Below are 15,430 nucleotides of genomic sequence, written 5' to 3'. Positions count from 1 at the left end.
TTGTCGTCCGGGATCACAGTGACCCTGAGACTCGCGACACCGTGCCAGCCCGGCCGCCCGTACTCGAGCCTGTTCTTGCTCGCACAGCCCACCACACATCAGCACGCGCACGAAGGGCAAAAGAAAAGGCAACAGCCCTTGCAGATGTATTCGGCGCACCCGCGGCACCTTGTGTGAGTTTTACAGTCCTTGTTCCTGGGGCATATCTGACACCTCTTCCTCTTGCTCGCGGCGAGCGGGGCTGCCACGGAGGCTGCGGCTGCGGCGGCCGCGACGACCAGGGCTAGACAGGAGGCCGCACCCTGGGGTTGTTGTTGTGTTGGACCCGAGCGTCATCTCGGTCGCTGTCATCGTCTCTCGGCTCGGTGGTGGCTGCGGCGGCGGCAGCGGACGCTTTCACGGCCTTCACAACCGCGGCAGACGCCTCGGTGCGTGGGACGCGCTCCCTCCGCACGATGTACGGCGCCACAAGAGCCTTTCCCAGCTGCTCGAGGAACACCCTGCGCTTGTTCCGCTTGCCCGGCATCCAGTCGGGGTTGACCTCTCGCCATATCACAAAGGCGTTGTAGGAAGAGACGTCGAGGATGTTGTGGAAGACGACCAGGGGCCAGCGCGCGGCCTTCCTCCGGCAGCTGTACATTCCGATCACCTTGTCCAGGTTGTCCACGCCTCCTTTGTTGCGGTTGTAGTCCAGGACGACTACTGGTTTGCCCTCCGCGCGGTCGCTGACTTGGGCCTCCGAGTGCCGCGTGCTCAGGAGCACAACGTTCCTGTTTTTCTTCCTCGGGACGTAAGACAACAGAGTGGCGGCGGGCGTGGAGGCGAACACGGAGGAGAACACCGCTCTTCCCTTGACCGCGAGCAGCCGGGGCGGGAGCTCGGGCTTGTTCTTCCGAACCGTGCCGACCACGGTGATGTTCCTGTCCAGGAGCTGCCGCGCGAGTTGGTAGGAGGTGAAGTAATTGTCACACGTGACGTTGCGCCCGCTCAGTCCCTCCGTGAGGTCGAGCACGACCCGCAGCCCCAGGTTCCTCTCCGGGTGCCCGCCGCTCGGCTTTCCGGTGTAGACTTGCATCTTCCAAGCGTAGCTGGATCTGGCGTCGCACGCCACCCACGACTTGATCCTGTATTTCGCCGGCTTGCTGGGCATGTACTGTCGGAAAGGACACCGGCCTGGCATGTGTGTGTGCGTGTTTGAGGGGGGGGGGGGGTGAAGAGAAGAGACGAAACATGAATACCGACAATATCTTCAGGGAAGAAGAAGAAAAAGAAGAAGAACAAGAAGAAGAAAAAGAAGAAGAACAAGAACAAGAACAAGAACAAGAACAAGAACAAGAACAAGAACAAGAGTCGCCAGGTGCATACAGGCGGACAAGGCCGACGAGGCCACGTAACATAACAACGCAGTGACCAACTTCTGAACGCAACCAGTTGCTCGTCCACGGTCACTTCGGGCCCCGGGTTGTAGAGGAGCGGCAGCCTCGCCGCCCAAGCGTCCCAGACCTCTCACACGGCCGCCAATTTGTCGGTGGCGCGTCTCGTCTCGCGGTCGTCGAATCGCAGCAGTCTGGAGTATGTGTGAAAGACATTTTCAGGGGCATCGTGGCGCGGAATATTGCGCGGCCGCTCTCGGCGTCGTAGGCGCGCAGGTCGGTCGCGTCCATCCCTTTCCAGCCGTCGCCGTACTTGCGACGACCCTCCAGATTCGTCATCTGCAGGACGATGTTCTCTATCGTCGGCGTGACGAACAGCCCGAACGTCGAGGCCGCGTCGCTGACGCCGCTGGAGGTCGCGTGCGTCGTGGGGCCCGGGGAAGGGACCCCGACGTGCGTAGCCGAGGACGAATATGAGGAGGTGGAGGCGGAGCGGCCCTCTCTGCCGTACTGTGTCGAGGACCATGATATTTCTCCGTTCTTGGACAGGAAGGTCTCTCTTTCCACGTGTCGTCCTCCTTCTTCTCCTTCTTCTCCTTCTTCTCTTTCTTCTCCTTCTCCTCCTTCTCCTACTCCTCCTTCTCCTTCTCCTTCTCCTCCTTCTTCTTCTCCTTCTTCTCTTTCTTCTTCTGCCGAGGATGTGCACGATGAGGACTCTGCAGCAGTTTCCTGAGCCTATATCTTCTTTTTTCATCCAGGACATCTGTCCCCACCAACTTCTGCAGTGTACTGACTGTCTGAATGAACTTTTTTACGTCTGGGAAGTACTCCCCTACATCCACTGCTTTGCCAAATGATTCATCCAGAAACTCATTGACCTCTTTTAATGAATATAAATCCGCGCTTAGTGAGACGCTGTCAGCTAGAGACGCATTGTCAGATTCATAATCTTCCCCCACGTCCATCTCACTAAACTGACTGTTGTTAACTTCAGCCTGTACCGGTTCTACCTGCTGTGCAGGACCACACTGCATCTCTTGCTCCTGCTCGGCCACAACCACCTTTTCTTTTACACTCTGTTTCTCACATCTCTTCTTGGACCTCACCGCAGCCACCGGCACTACCTCCAGCGGAACCGCACCCACGGCACCGGGAGCCGCAACCACCGGAACCGCATCCGCGGCACCGGGAGCCACAGCCACCAGAACCGCATCCGCGGCAACGGGAGCCGCAGCAACTTCCCGAACTGCCTCAGCTCTCTCTCAAGAGCTTCATTGGGGATGAACGGGGGGACGCCGGACACGGTGATCTGGTTGGAAGCTACCGCTAGCGGGGACACTTGAATAAACTCCTCCTCTAAAGTTAAACCGCTTTCAATGAGCTTAGTGACCGAGTCTGGATCTTTAAAAAAGATCACCAGCGCCTTGTTCATCCTGGAAGCGTAGGATATGTTCCCATGTCCCACCTGCTCCCCCACGGCCAGCAGCACCTGCTCCACCGTGGAGCTGAGCTGAGGCACGAACCTGACGCCATGTCTCGGGGACATTGGCGGCGTCACTGCGGACGCCATCCCCGCCACGAGACACGGCAAACACACAGACAAACTACACTAAACGTACACAAACACTACAAAACACTGAACATTCAATAAACATACAGAAACCTAAGATGCACAAGAGGAATAAGGAAACTCATTTTTTTGTATCATTTTGTATATCTGCACGACACACGCGTAAAAAACGCGAGACGGCGTAACTCTCGTGGTCTCCCCGACCCTGAGAGTCGCGCGACGGGCCCTCCCGGCCGCCCGCTTGCGTACTCGAGCCTGTTGTTGCTCAGTGATCGTTGAAAAAAATAAAATTACTATGCAGTGGCAAAGCGTTCAACTTTTTTTCGTAATCTCAGCACGCTACGCTCCATGTTGCACGGCGGTGTGACGAAGGACCCCTGGGATGCGGACCCCTGGGATGCCCGCGTTGGGGAGTCTCTTTGGCCTGGGTCTCTGAAACTCGAAGGCCCGCGGCTGCGCTCGAGCCTGTTCTTGCTCGGTGATGGGAACGGGAAGAAGAACGAGAACTAGAACTAGAAGAAGAAGAAGAAGAAAAAGACTCTTGCGCAGTAATAATAACAAAAAAGAAACTCATTTTTATTATTTTTTATAGCTACACAAGACACACGCAAAGACACGAGACAAGGTGATGTATGCCCCGTCTCTTGTCGTTCGGCATCTCCCCGACCCTGAGAGTCGCGACGTCGGGCCAGCCCGGCCGCCCGCTTTGCGTACTCGAGTCTGTTCTTGCTCGGTGATGTGAGGAAGAAGAAGAAAAAGACAAACAAGAGGAAGAAGACGCCGAAGAAGACTCTTGCTCAGAAATAATAATAAAGAAAATGCATTCATTTTTATTTAATTTTTGTATTGCTGCACACGCCACGCGCAAAGACATAGGGCCCGTCGCTTGTCGGTTGGGGTCCCCGTGACCCATGGGCACGCGAGCATCTCTGCGGCTGCCAGTGTTGTGTACTTGAGCCTGTTCTTGCTTGGTGATGATACAAATTATAACAAGAAGAGGAAGAAAAAGAAGAAGAAAATGCGGTGGCACACGGTTTACTCTGTTTTTTAAAAATAATTTGTATTGCTCCACATGGCCACGCGAAGCACGGCGAAGACGTAGGGCCCGTCGCTTGTCGGTTGGGGTCCCCGTGACCCGAGGGCACACAAGCATCTCTCTGGCTGCCAGTGTTGTGTACTGGAGCCTGTTCTTGCTCGGTGATGATACAAATTATAACAATAATAGGAAGAAGAGGAAGAAGAAGAAGAAGAAAATGCGATGGCACACGGTTTACTCTTTTTTTTAAAAATAATTTGTATTGCTCCACATGACCAAGCGCCAAGTCGGACACTGTCACACGCACACAAACACATGCTGGGTCAACCAGACCCTGGGACAACACAAGGGTTAAAGGGAACTTTCTGCCTATTTTAGACAATGTCTGTCCACAGTTTTTTTTGGGGAAGGACTAAAAAAAAGTTGGACAAAAGCTTTCGTGGCTCCAAAGGGTAACGTCTGACAAAAATCTTCAAGTGATGTCATGTAACAATATCATAGAAGTGCATCACAAAAGGTCACCCAGGGTTAAGGTGGGAGGCATAACTGCAGATTTTAAAAGAGCATGATGTGCTGCTATATCTGGTCGTGAAAACTATTGAAAGGAGGTTTGATAATCACCGGTCGTTGTGGCGTTAAGCAGTGGAGCTGTGAGAGCCACACTCTCCTGGCAGAGTCACTTTGTGTTGAGTCATCAGAAACCAGTGACTCGTGGTAACAGGAAGACTTACTATGTCGAAGAGAATTCATTTTTCAGTGACTCAACAGAATATGTTCAAATATTTTTTTTTTTTTTCTGTAACTTATTTTCAAAAAAAACTTGACCAGGAATTAGCTGCAAGTATGATATTTAGGGCCCAAGCACCTCCAGTGGGAGGCCCTATTGAAATTGTAATTATTCTGAGCGTAGTGAATGGGCTTTTTGATGACTTTCCCATGCTCAAAAAGTTTCTAAAGTTTGCAGTAAATTAGAAAGTGGTGAAAATTTACATATTCTGGAGTAATTTGAAATGGGCGTGGCAAAATACCTCAACAGCGCCACCTACGGAAAAGCCCCTCATTTAGCATTTACCGTTCCACACGAAAATTAGTACCGTTGTGTATCATGACCAGATGCACAAAAAAGTCTCTCAGTGCGTTATGAAAAACGCAACAGGAAGCCCGCCATTTCTGATTTAGTGGCCATTTTGGCCATATTCCACATTTTTACTTTAATGTACTTGTCTTAGAGCTTTCATCATATCAACTTAAACTTTAGATGAGTCTTATCAGAACAAGATGGCGTACTAAAGTTGTCAAAATATCAACCTTTTGTCAGAGCGTGTTACCGTGGCCGTCAAATTTTGATTAAACGCCATCAAAACAAGGGCGTCTGTATCTCGGACATCTTTGGTCCAATCAAGTCCAAACTAGACACATAAGACAAGAGTCGCGACCTGAAGACATCGACACAAAAATCGTTACTTAAAATCCCAGCACCCCCTGGTGGCAGCAGGAAATGTCTTGTTTTTGGTACGTCTTACACTTAAAAGTATTCCTCCTAATCCACTTTGCGCAACAATGTAATACTGTGTGAAATGGGTCTCAAGACATTGATAATGAAGATATAAGATAACTGTGACTTTTCGTCAAACGCCATATTAATGGCGTGTAGGGCTGCCGCGATTCGTCGCCTATAAAATGCGTCAAGGCATTTTTTTTTTTAAACCGCTGGGCACATGCCGCGGCTGGGAGCAGTGGCCCCGGCGCCCTCCTTCCACGCAGCCGGAGGCTCGGTGTGCGGCCCGCCTCAAGTTTTTTTTGGGGGGGGTGGGTCCTCGTCCACGGCGTCGCTGGTGCGGGCGCTTCCTTTCTCTTGGACCGCGGGGCGGTGTCCGTCGCCGGTGCGGTAGGCGGGCCCTGGACGCGTGTCGGGTACTTCTCGCGGCCACCTCAGCTACGGCGCCCGCTGGGGGAACCCTCCGTTCACATTACAACACACATGTCTAACTAACGTTTGAGTCGGATTTTGAGCTGTACACCATTGTTTCTTATACTTAAAACATGTTGCACTTTGTTTAATATGCAGACCTAACTTTGTTATTTTGATAAGGGCTTAAATAGAAACTTTGATATCTTTTTGAGTTGCACTGCTGACTCAACTTATAAGCCCTCTTATTTATTTATTTTTATCACTTTGGAGTTGCTAGTTTAAACCTACAGTTTTGCACTTTAATGCTTTAGCCTTTGTTTACATTTTGTTTTGTGCTTCATTATACGATGACATACAGTTTGTTTTTGTCAAAATTAAGTTAACTGAAATTAAATGGTCAATTAGATTTTTTTTGGAGGAAAATAAATCGTTTAGATTAATCGACTATAATGTTTGAGCCTTTGTTTACATTTTTTTTTGTGCTGCATTATACGATGACATACATTTTGTTTTTGTCAAAATAAAATTAACTGAAATTAAATGGTCAATTAGATTTTTTGGAGGAAATTAATCGTTTAGATTAATCGACTAATCGATAAAATAGTCGTCAGATTAATCAATAGAAAAATAGTCGTTAGTGGCAGCCCTAATGGCGTGGCATCAAAGTTCATCAACTCCCCATGACACACGAAATCGCTGTATCTTCCGTGTTCATGGTTCCATCTCCCTCAAACTACATGTGGGTATCAACAGCCCCCCCCCCTTAAGACTGTCAGATGGGTTTAAAGAATGGGCATGGCAAAATCACTGACTAGCGCCCCCTAAATGGCAGCCCCGGCACTACGATTGGCCTACTTCTACAAAAATCGACAAGGACATGTGCCTTTTCATGACAAAGAAATAAGTCTCTTGGATACATATGCTAAACCAAACAGGAAGCCCGCCATTTTGGATTTAGTGGCCATTTTGGCCATATTCCACATTTTTACTTTAATGTACTTGTCTTAGAGCTTTCATCATATCAACTTAAAATTTAGATGAGTCTAATCAGAACAAGATGGAGTACTTAAGTTATCAAAAGATCAACTTTTCATCAGAGCGTGTGACTGTGGCCTGCTGTCAAAGTTTGATTAAACGCCATCAAAACTCGGGCTTCTGTATCTCAGACATATTTGGTCTTATCGAGTCCAAACTAGACACATAAGACAAGAGTCGCAACCAGTTGACAGCTACACAGAAATCGTGACTGAGAATCACAGCGCCCCCTGGTGGCAACAGGAAATGTCTTGTGATTGGTACGTCTTACACTTGGAAGTATTCCTCCTCATCCACTTTCCGAAACCATGTGAAACTATGTCAAATGGGTCTCAAGACATTGATAATGAAGATATAAGATTACTGTGACTTTTCATCAAACGCCATTTTAATGGCGTGGCATCAAAGTTCATCAACACACGAAATTGCTCTAACTTCCGTGTTCATGGGTCCATCTCCCTCAAACTAGATGTGTGTATCAACAGCTCCCGCCTGAAGACTGTCAGATAGTTTTAAAGAATGGGCGTGGCAAAAATCACTGACTAGCGCCCCCTAAAGGGCAGACCCGGCACTACGATTGGCGGACATGTACAAAAATCGACAGGGACATGTGTCTTTACATGATAAAGGAATAAGTCTCTTGGATACATATGCTAGACCAAACAGGAAGCCCGCCATTTTGGATTTGGTGGCCATTTTGGCCATTTTCTACAATTTCACTTTGACATACTTGTCGTAGGGATTTCATCACATCAACTTAAAATGTAGATGAGTGTCTTCACAACAAGATGGAGATCTAAAGTTATTGGAATTTTAACATTTCGTCATACCATGTGACCGTGGCCTGGTGTCAAAGTTTGATCAAACGCCATCGAAACACAAGCTTCTGTATCTCAGGCATATTTGGTTCAATCAAGTCCAAACTAGGCATGTAAGACAAGAGTCACGACCTGATGACATCTACAAAGACACCAAGACTTAAAATCACGGCGCCACCTACTGGCTACAGGAAGTGAAGTGTCTATTCTTGCCGCAGTGCGCAAATGCATGCAACGCGGAGACGAGCGCTTGGTCATTGAACGCTCTCTCTTCCGCCAGTGTGCTCGGGCCTGTTAGTGATACAACGTAGCCATAGTTAGGGCCCGAGCACCGAAACTGTGGGAGGCCCTATTGAAATTGTAAGGATTATTCTGAGCGTAGTGAATGGGCTTTTTGAGAGCTTTCTCATTCTCAAAAAGTTTCTAAAGTTTGCAATAAATTAGAAAGTGGTGAAAATTGACGTATTCTGGAGTAATTTGAAATGGGCGTGTCAAAATACCTCAACAGCGCCACCTACAGAAAAGCCCCTCATTTAACATTCACCGATCCACACGAAAATGAGGACCGTTGTGTATCATGACCAGATGCACAAAAAAGTCTATCAGTGCATTATGAAAAACTCAACCGGAAGCCCGTCATTTTGGATTTAGTGGCCATTTTGGCCATATTCCACATTTTTACTTTGATGTACTTGTCGTAGAGTTTTCATCAAATCAACTTAAAATTGAGATGAGTGTCATCACAACAAGACGGAGATTAAAACTTATCCAAAGATCGATTTTTCATCACACAGTGTGATCGTGGCCTGGCGTCAAAGTTTGATTACACCCCATTAAAACACGAGGTTCTGTAACGCGGACATACATGGACGATGAATCCTTTGATGCTGAGCCGTAAACAAACAACTCCACTCCTGCAGTGACAGTGGTCATAATTCAAAGGAATCTTAATGTCTTGCTATTATTATTATTTACCATTTTGGGCTTTTTCAGGGCCTAGACCAGGGGTTTCCAAAATCAAATCAAAATCACCTGGACAGAGAAAGATTCTGCTGTTTGATCTGTGTGGATCTACTGAAGGATCCGGTGACTACTGGCTGTGGACACAGCTACTGTAAGAGCTGCATTAACACCCACTGGGAGAAAGAGGAGGAGAGAGGAAGCTACAGCTGTTCTCAGTGTAGACAGACCTTCACACCGAGGCCTGTCCTAGAGAAAAACACCATGTTAGCTGATTTAGTGGAGGAGCTGAAGAAGACTGGACTCCAAGCTGCTCCTGCTGATCACTGCTCTGCTGGACCTAAATATGTGGCCTGTGATGTCTGCACTGGGAGAAAAGTGAAAGCTCTCAAGTCCTGTTTGAATTGTCTGGCCTCTTATTGTAAAAAACACCTCCAGCCTCATCTTCAGTCAGCTCCATTAAAGAAGCACAAGCTGGTGGAGCCCTCGGAGAAGCTCCAGGAGAACATCTGCTCTCGTCACAACGAGGTGATGAAGATGTTCTGCAGCACTGATCAGCAGTGTATCTGTTCTCTCTGCTCTGTGGATGAACATAAAGGCCACGACACAGTGTCAGCTGCAGCAGAAAGGACTGAGAGGCAGAGAGAGCTCGGGCTGAGGAGACAAACAATCCAGCAGAGAGTCCAGGACACAGAGAAAGACGTGAAGCTGCTTCAACAGGAGGAGGAGGCCGTCAATGGCTCTGCTGATAAAGCAGTGGAGGGCAGTGAGGAGATCTTCACTGAGCTGATCCGTCTGGTGGACTAAAGAAGCTCTGATGTGGAGCAGCAGATCAGATCCCAGCAGGAAACTGAAGTGAGTCGAGTCAGAGAGCTTCAGGAGAGACTGGAGCAGGAGATAACTGAGCTGAAGAGGAAAGACCATGAATTAAAGCAGCTGTCAGACACAGAGGATCACAACCAGCTTCTACACAACGACCCCTCACTGTCACCACTCAGTGAATCTACACACTCATCCAGCTTCAGGATCCGTCCTCTGAGGGACTTTGAGGATGTGACAGCAGCTGTGTCACTGGTCAGAGGTCGACTACAGGACATTCTGAGTGAGACAGTGACAGAGATTTTACAGATTGTGTCTCAAGTGGATGTTTTACTGCGACAACCAGAGCCAGAGACCAGAGCTGACTTCTTAAGATATTCACAGGAAATCACACTGGATCCAAACAAAGCACACAAACTTCTGTTATTATCTGAGAGAAACAGAAAAGTAACATGGATGAGAGAAGATCAGTCTTATTCTGATCACCCAGACAGATTCAATGATTGGTGGCAGGTCCTGAGTAGAAAGAGTCTGACTGGACATTGTTACTGGGAGGTGGAGGTGAAGGTGGGGATGGGAGGAATAGTTGGTGTAGCATTCACATATAAGAATATCAGCAGAGCAGGAGAATCACGTGAATGTTTATTTGGACACAATGATAAATCTTGGTCATTTTATTATAATGGACACAGTTATATCTTTTATTACAACCGCATCAGAACTCCAGTGTCAGGTCCTGTGTCCTCCAGAGTAGGAGTGTACCTGGATCACAGTGCAGGTGTTCTGTCCTTCTACAGCGTCTCTGACACCATGACTCTCCTCCACAGAGTCCAGACCACGTTCACTCAGCCTCTCTATGCTGGAGTTCATGTTTATGATGATGGAGCCACAGCTGAGTTCTGTAAACTCAAATAGACTTGAGTCATTAAAAGCAGTGATTTAGATTCTGTGTTTAAATCATTAACTTCTTTTGTCTCAATGTTTGTTGATCAAAGTTCTTTGTTTACCTCCTCTCCCTCCTCTCTCTCACCTGCTCTCTCACCTCCTCTCCCTCACCTCCTCTCTGACCTCCTCTCCTGTCTCACCTTCTCTCCTGTCTCACATCCTCTCTCACCTCCTCTCTCCCTCCTCTCTCTCACCTCCTCTCTCACCTCCTCTCCCTCCTCTCTCTCCCTCCTCTCCCTCCTTTCTCTCACCTCCTCTCCCTCCTCTCTCTCACCTCCTCTCTCACCTCCTCTCCCTCACCTCCTCTCTGACCTCCTCTCCTCTCTGACCTCCTCTCTCACCTCCCCTCACCTCCTCTCTCACCTCCCCTCTCATCTCCTCTCTCAGATCCTCTCTCTCTCCTCTCTCTCTCCTCTCTGACCTCCTCTCTGACCTCCTCTCTCCCCTCCTCTCTCAACTCCTCTCTGACCTCCTCTCCTCTCCTCTCTGACCTATTCTCTGACTTTCTCTCTCCCCTCCTCTCTCATCCCCTCTCTGACCTCCTCTCCTCTCTCTCTCTCTCCTCTCTGACCTCCTCTCTGACCTCCTCTCTCTCTCTCTCCTCTCTCACCTCCTCTCTCACCTCCTCTCCTGTCTCACCTCCTCTATGACCTCCTCTCTCACCTCCTCTCTCCCTCCTCTCTCTCCTCTCTCTCTCTCTTCTCTGACCACCTCTCTCCCCTCCTCTCTCACCTCCTCTCTGACCTCCTCTCCTCTCCTCTCTGACCTCCTCTCTCCCCTCCTCTCTCATCTCCTCTCTCTCACCTCCTCTCTCTCCTCTCTGACCTCATCTCTGACCTCCTCTCTCCCCTCCTCTCTCACCTCCTGTGTTGTGCAGATGAAGCTGGTGCATGTCGCCTCATGTTGATAATAATAAATTATGCAAGTAATTTGAGCTATGTGTCTGTCTATTTTTTTTACTTTGTTGCAATCATTTTACTTTAATGCTGTATTATAGGCAACATCTTTGTGTCGGGCTGAGCGCTCAAGCATGTGAAATGTATTTGAAATAGGATTTCTGCTCCCTGCTCAAAATGCAGCCCATGGTATATCTTACTGGTCTATATAGGCCTACTGCTTATAATAATCAGCTACCTCTATTTTTGTGACGGTGATTTCAGGCTAAAATCGCCACTGAAAGTGTGGTCGATGAACGGCACAATCTGGCATAGTTTATTGGTCTTATAATGTGATTCGTGCCAACTATGGTGTAAACAGCTTGCTAAACAGAACTTGGTCAGTTGCATCAGTTTTTTCACCGCCAATAACGTGAATATGGTGCATAGAAAGTGTTGAGTGACCCTTTGTTATGCTGTCACTGAAGATGGCACGGCCCTCTCACTTGGTACCACGGCCCCCACACCAGATCATGTCTGAAAGATTAAAAAATGAAAAAACAAGATTTGAAACCTTTTTATTTATGAAAAAATAAAAAGTAAATCTGAAAACTATAAGACCACAAATATCAAAATATATATGAAAGGGAACATTTTAAATAAATAATTTATTCAAAATTATTCCTGAACTAAATCAAATAAATGTCTAACCCTAAAAAAAACTGTTAAATACATTGTTGTATTTTTTTTTAAAGTTAAAGATCAAAACTTCAACTTTAACTTTCAATTTTTTTTTCAAATGATCAAAACTATTGGGCTAGATTTTGCACCATACATTTGTATAATTATACCTTTTCTCAGCGATTACCTATAGATGTACAGCTGTGGCCAAAAGTTTTGAGAATGACACAAGTACCGGTATTGGTTTTCACAAAGTGTGTTGCTTCAGTGTTTTTAGATATTTTTGTCAGATGTTACTATGGTATACTGAAGTATAATTACAAGCATTTCATAAGTGTCAAAAGCATTTATTGACAATTACATTAAGTTTATGCAAAGAGTCAATATTTGCAGTGTTGACCCTCCTTTTTCAAGACCTCTGCAAATCGCCCTGGCATGCTGTCAATTAACTTCTGGGCCACATCCTGATAGATGGCAGCCCATTCTTGCATAATCAATGCTTGGAGTTTTTCAGAATTTGTGGAGTTTTGTTTGTTCACCCACCTCTTGAGGATTGACCACAAGTTCTGAATGGGATTAAGGTCTGGGGAGTTTCCTAGTCATGGACCTAAAATTTCGATGTTTTGTTCCCCGAGCCACTTAGTTATCACTTTTGCCTCATGGAAAGGTGCTCCATCATGCTTGAAATCAATCAATCCGATCCCGCAGCTGAATCAAATTTAGGAGACGTCATGGCGCTTGCTGGACTTTCTTGGGCGCCCTGAAGCCTTCTTCACAACAATTGAACCTCTCTCCTGAAGTTCTTGATGATCAGGTAAATGGTAGATTTAGGTGCAATCTTACTAGCAGCAATAGCCTTTCCTCTGAAGGCCTCTTTGTGCAAAACAATGATGACTGCACGGGTTTCCTTGCAAGTAACCATGGTTAACAGAGGAAGAACAATGATTTCAAGCACCACCCTCTTTTTAAAGCTTCCAGTCTGCTATTTTGTCTAAATCAGGATGACAGAGTGATCTCCAGACTTGTCCTCATCGACACTCTCACCTGTGTTAACAAGAGAAGCACTGGATGTCAGCTGGTCCTTCTTTGGCAGGGCTGAAATGCAGTGGAAATGTTTTTTTGGGGATTAAGTTAATTTTCGTGGCAAAGAGGGACTTTACAATTATTTGCAATTTATCTGATCACGCTTCATACATTTCTGGAGTATATGCAAATTGACATCATAAAAACTAAGGCAGCAGACTTTGTGAAAATTAATATTTGTGCCATTCTCAAAACTTTAGGCCATGGCTGTAGTGTGGTCTACGGCGTCCAGAACTTGTAGTCAGGTGAGATGCTGGTTTAGTACCACTAGAGGGAAGCATGGCTGTGGTGCGGGGGCTTTGTGAAGTGAAGTGCTGACTCACTGACAGAGAAACGAGCAGTAAAAAAAAAAAAACCATGATTTAGCTTTATAATGTTTCTGTATTTATGTCCTTATATACAGTTTATTTATTCAGTTTTTCTTTCTGGCAGTGTCTTTTGCAAAAAATGCTGACTGACTGGATCACACATTTTAAGAATTGAATTAACTATTACAAACACAATTTTGCTAAATATTGTTTTATTAGATAAAATGGAATAGATGGCACAATTAGGGAATTTATGAATACAGCAAATGACTATGGACACAAACATACAAAAAAAGGAATACAATTATTTAACCGTTCACCTCCAGATCTAAAGACAGTTATCAATTGTCATGTGTTAAATCAGTGGACAATACAGTAAAATAAAGGTCTGCCCTTGCCTGTCAGATACTACTAGAGTGGGTGTGGACCTCCTTATTGTCCCCTCAATGAGGTGCTTGCTGAAATGCTCTCTGTCACACATTGACAGGAGTCGAATTCAAGGTGAACAAGGAGAAAAGATGAACGAAGAACATTTCTCTGAGAAGAAAGACACTAACTTAAAGGCTATTCTGTGTTCTCTCTGTGTCTTTATCAATATGTGTGTGTGTGTGTGTCCTTTAATTTTCTGCAGATTACTATAATAAGTAATTTACATGCGATGCACAAGATGGACTACAATTACACAGCGAGCACACACAGTAATATTACAAATCTGGTGCCTAATTACCATCAACCTCTGTCTCTTTATGTCATCCTTATTGTATGGCACATGTACAATTTACATAACAGTGCAGTAGTATAATGCAGTATTAAGTCAATAAAGGGTTTGTGTGCATGACAGGCAGTGTTGGGAAGGATACTTTCAAAACGTATTCCGTTACAGAATACAGAATACATGCCCAAAAATGTAATCTGTAACGTATTCCATTACATTAACTAATCTAAGTAACGTATTCTGAATACTTGGAATACTTCCTGTTTGTAATGCAAGTGTATGATTGCGGCGTTGTTATAGTCAGTGGAGCAGCAGCAGTTTAAACTCTCTCTCCGCCGATGCGTTGGGCCAGCTGGATGTCCGGCTCCCATCCTCTCCCATCTCTGTGCCGGCCCCACCGGAGCCCCCCCCCCCCCCCGAGCGTATCGCTCCAGGAAACACACTGAAAAATGATTTTAAACGATATTGATGACATTTTATATGTTATAAATGATAAAGTATGCATCCCATAGTTTGTATTCCCCTTCTGTTGTCCTGGAGTTTTAATTTTACCAATTTTACCGATCACATTATTAAATGCCCCCCTCTGCCCATCCACTACAGACACACAAGCAGTCATAAAGATAAAAAGAGAGGGGGGGGGGGGCGGAGAATACGTAATTTACCCTCGACACCCGACATTGAACGGAGCAAACAGCGGAGAAGTTCTTGCAGATAGATGACATTAAATTGGGACGCTGTTGCAGTTAATGTTGGAGCAACAAGTGACTATATGCTTTTATACTACTGGGTCAACGGGTGATATTATTAGCGCTGCCCGGCGCTTCAGCGTCCGGTGTGAACCCGGCGTGCCTCGCTGGCCTCCTGCAGAGCCATGACAGCGGAGCTCTGGAAGCGCAGGTCGGTCTTCTCTCACCAGGCGCTGGAAGGGCAGCTTGCGGATCAGCAGCTCCGTAGATTTCTGGTAGCGACGGAAGTCTCTCAGAGCCTCGGTCCCGGCCCCGAGCCGGTAGCGGTGAGGCTTCTTCACGCCGCCGGGGGAAGGTGCGCTCTTACGGCAGCCCTGGTCTCCAGCTGCTTCCTGGGGGCTTTGCCGCCGGTGGATTTACGAGAGAGTGAATAAACTCGAGAAGTACCGTCATGTAATCCACTGATTTCAACAATGTAACTGTATTCTGAATACCATCTATTTAATTTGTAACTGTAACGGAATACAGTTACTCATAATTTGTATTCTAAATACGTAACGCCGTTACATGTATTCCGTTACTCCCCAACACTGATGACAGGATATACTTGC

The 15,430-nt window shown here is 46.6% G+C and overlaps 2 pseudogenes; one reads left to right on the top strand and one right to left on the bottom strand.

The window, feature by feature from the left end:
• Positions 1-283: 283 nt before the first annotated feature.
• Positions 284-2,338, bottom strand: LOC133019011 (piggyBac transposable element-derived protein 4-like; annotated as a pseudogene).
• A 6,615-nt stretch (positions 2,339-8,953) lies between these two features.
• On the top strand, positions 8,954-10,438 carry LOC132996477 (tripartite motif-containing protein 16-like; annotated as a pseudogene).
• Positions 10,439-15,430: the final 4,992 nt, after the last annotated feature.

Source organism: Limanda limanda, chromosome 2 (assembly GCF_963576545.1).
Source record: "Limanda limanda chromosome 2, fLimLim1.1, whole genome shotgun sequence".
NCBI lineage: Eukaryota > Metazoa > Chordata > Actinopteri > Pleuronectiformes > Pleuronectidae > Limanda > Limanda limanda.
The sequence above is the reverse complement of the archived record's forward strand: the minus strand, read 5'-3'. Positions and strand labels throughout refer to the sequence as shown.